The sequence below is a fragment of the Xiphophorus hellerii genome, chromosome 12, assembly GCF_003331165.1.
Source record: "Xiphophorus hellerii strain 12219 chromosome 12, Xiphophorus_hellerii-4.1, whole genome shotgun sequence".
NCBI lineage: Eukaryota > Metazoa > Chordata > Actinopteri > Cyprinodontiformes > Poeciliidae > Xiphophorus > Xiphophorus hellerii.
Window position 1 is genome coordinate 3,883,314 of NC_045683.1, and position 4,166 is coordinate 3,887,479.

Below are 4,166 nucleotides of genomic sequence, written 5' to 3' on the forward strand. Positions count from 1 at the left end.
AGCAGAAACTTTCCACAAACTCACAAGTTCAATGAATGCAAGAATTGTGCTGTGATGTCAAAGAAGGGATTCTATGTTAACATGTAACTCGGTCTGTTAAGATGTTTTTGATTGAAATAGCTTTTGATTTTAGTACATGTGACCACTTAATACTGCACATTCAAAGAATGACCGTCTGCAGTTCGTTATAATCCATAAAATGTTTAGAAAATCTGCTGTGCATAATAATTTGGAACATTTTGCATTTTGAGTTTTTTATTTTTGAAAAGAAAAATACTGCTCTCATTGGGAGCTTTGTTCAGTAAAATTTGATTTATACTGTAATAGTTCATGACTTGAAAATTATACTGACCATCATTTGCATTAACCATTTAAGAAAATCTGAGAAAATATCACTTGCATAAGAATTTGAAACACGGTGTGATCACACAGTTCTTTGTAATTGACTTTGAGTCCCAGGTGAGTTCCCTCCAAAAGGAGGTGGACGATTGTGTGGTGGGACTTTTGTTCAGCATCAGGTATTGGAAAAATGTCTTTCAACTGAATGAACGGATGTCTTGAAGGAAATCTGAAAATGAAACATAAAACATCTACACAGAGAAACTCTCTCATGTGTTTTCAAAGAAATAAAATAAAGGTTTCTGGACAACACTCTGAATCCAAAGGTTTCTATTTTTTCCAAACAGAAATCTTATATGAATCAAGTTATTTCTAACACTTATTTTGTATATTTAATTTGCTTATTTTGCCATTCCACTGTTAAGTCATGTTCTTATTTGTTATTTGGGTTTTACCAACAGCTGTAAATGAAATGTAAATTTCATGCCAATCAACTCTTTTGAAACAACTTATTTTTTTCTACATTGTACATACTTGCTAATCTTGTTTTTAATAAAAGTTTATGTATTAAAATGCATCAAATCTGTTTAATTAAAGCTAAATATTTTTTGATTCAGTTTCTTTTAAAATTTATTTAATGGTTTTAGTACATGTGGCATTACACTGATGGGTGTTTTAATCCCTATATCTGCCTTTGTTGGTTCCTAATTCAAATATAGCTGCTTAATCTTAGATCTTTGACTCCTTTATATTGGTAATAATAACATTTAGATCAATTTTGTTGATGAGAAATCCTTGTTTAAATGAATAAAGGTTCAGCATTTCCCTGCCCTCCATGAAAAAGAGCTGTGCCTCCCGATGTACAGTTGAGCCATGTTTCTGGATTTCCTTTTTCATTCTTGTTTTTATTTTTACTACAAAGCCGATTAATATTTGGACATGTTTTAACCGGGGTTTCTTGCTGGGGCTTCAGCCAACTTCCCTTCATGTTGGAAATATGATTTACAGTGTTTATGAAACTGTTTGGCAGTAGAATGAAGACGTGAAGAGGCCACACGCAATCAAAATCGCTACCAGCTGACCTAATGTTGACTCTGATGTTATGTCAGAAGTTGTGCTGGCTCTCCAAACACGGTATGGCTCGGCTCCTTCAGTGCTTCCCACCATCATCAGCCGGACCCTCTGGAGACCTGCCGGCGTGTCGCCCGCAGCGGCCAGCCATCGCCACCAGCCGTGCCGCTCCCTCTGCAGAGCTCTTTGGACCTACAGTGGGACGCCGTTTCCCCCCTGAGCCCTCCATCATCACGAGTTCCAGTCTGGCCATGAAAGACATCTGTGACATGAGACGCTTGGGAGAACAGCAAATCGCAGGGGGAAAGAGCCAGAAGACGTATCTGAAGTGCAAAGCCTGAGCTTAGAAGAGGAGTTTTAACTGAACTTCATCCTTTTCAGTTTGCTGAGTCTCAGTGGAGCCACAAAGCAACACCTGTTCGCTTGTTACAGACATGCCACCTGTCTGCAAGGGGAGCCGAGTGGTAAAACGTCTGATCCACATCCATCCCTCTGAGCTGAGAGAAAGGGCATCTCAACCTCTGACAAAGAATCCGGTTTCATTCTTCAAGTCTTAGAAATAAGGGAATGCCAAAAGGAACACAATGATTTTAAAAGATATGGATGTTGCACCGTTAAATGTGATGTTCTTATTGTACAGCACCAGCTGCTTTTGCATTATAAATGAGCACAAAACTTTGTCTATATTCCGCTAACATTGAAAAAAAAACACAAGTTTGCAATTGTGGTGTTTCCTTTAAATAAAAGGTGCAATTAAAGTCATGTGAATGAGATTGTTCACTCGATAAGTTATCAGAAAAACATGCTGTCCCATCATCCTCCAACTACTTCCTGTTGTCTCTTCCTTTTTGGTTTGCGCCAGTGGCAACATCCGGTTGTTGATCCTGTGACTCAGGTGATGCAAAAAAAAGTGTTTTCATTGCAGTTTTGTGAAATGAACCAATTTTGATACAGCTAAAAAATAAAAAAAAAGTTTTATCAAAAAACAAGTTTTTTCAAAATTCCTGTTTCCATTAAACAAATTTATTTTCTAAATGTGAAATCACGCAACCATGGTAAATGGAAACACAGCTAGTGTCAGTCAAATGGACTCAGGAATGTTTGGGTTTATATAATTTGTGATGATAAAACAACAAAACAACAATCTCCTGCAGTAATGACATCTAACCAGCATCACTTGTGGAGCTCAGTGTGTTTTAGTTGTTTTTGATGGTGGAAATCTGTTTTTAGGTGTCCTTTCCCTTATTAAATATCAGCTTGAGTCCTTCATGAGAATTTCCTTCCTGATACTGGAAGCTGAGTTGACTGTGACCACTGTTTACCGAAGGGAAGACGACGACTCCTCATAATTACTCTACAGAAGCGCAATTCCAAAGAAATGTATATTGAAGGACAAAAAGTTTGAAATTTCTTTTCTCTGATTACAAACTGTCTAAACCGGTCCGTTCGTGTTTCTGGTACTTGACAATCAAAGTCTTAGTTCCTGACATGGAGGAATCTGCATTCTTTAAATGGGTTCAACAACATGCCTGCACACATTGCTGAAAGCTAAAAAAGAATAAAAGCTAAAAACTGTACAACTCAGAATAGAAGTCTGCACAAACTGAGACTTTTTCTTTCCAGTAACAGATTTATATTTCTGCAGAACCTGAGTCCTGCTGCTTGGAGTCAGGTGGAGAAATGCGCCAGATGGGGCTTTAGGTGATGAAATGCTTCCTGCTGAGTCTTTTTAGAAAGTCTACAGCTCCTCATCAACAACCAGGAGAAACTGGATGACTCTGGGATTCACTCTGCAGAGGGAAATGCAGCTGCAACAGAAAACCAGCAGTTTGGATGGATTCCAGTGGAATCACATTCAAAGTTTGTTTTTTTATTAGATGCTGATTCAGATAGACAAATAATGAAACAGTTGTTGTCTTCTAATCCCACTTTGAAATTTATAATAACACAGCATCAACAAAATAACCAACAACCATGCTGCATATTCTTGCAGACTAACATCTGTTTTGTCAAAGTTTTCCTGCTGGGAACTTTGACTGGTTCCACTTTGACTGCTTCTTTAGAGGTTTGCTGTGATTTCCTGAAACATTTCTTAACGGAGAGCCTCGTGTTCAGATTTTCTTGTTAGTGGCCTGAATGTTCTTCTCACCAATCACAGAACAACATGAATCTAAATATTAACTAGTTTATATAGATAATTGGGCACAAATGAAGCAAATTCAGCATCCAGACTGAACTTAAATAAGCATCCATTTGGGTTTCCCCTGACGACCACAGCTGGGGTTTTCCAGGTTGCCAGTGGATCCAAACTGGCAACCTGGAACATGAGGCGAGACTTCAGTGGTTTCTGGACAACACTCTGAATCCAAAGGTTTCTATTTTTTCCAAACAGAAATCTTATATGAATCAAAGTCAGGTTGAAGCTGAAGTGGCTGAAACATTTAATCAGCCACTTCTGAAGTCAGAACCACTTTGTCTTTTCTTCAAGTGTTCCCTGGGTGGTCACGTCTTTTAGGGCTGAAGACAAATCCAGTCTGTTTTTCCTCACGGGAATCCATTACCACCATCACTTCTGCATCTGGAGCAAACCCAGAACCTTCATACATCTCCTGTTTGACCTGCTACTGCATCTGATCACACAACTTGTTAAAAAACACACTGACAGCAGCTTTACAGGCAACTTTAATATGTCTCTTTGTCATTTATTCAGCTTAAAGATTAAAGGTTACTACCTTTTTACATATTTTTATTTAATC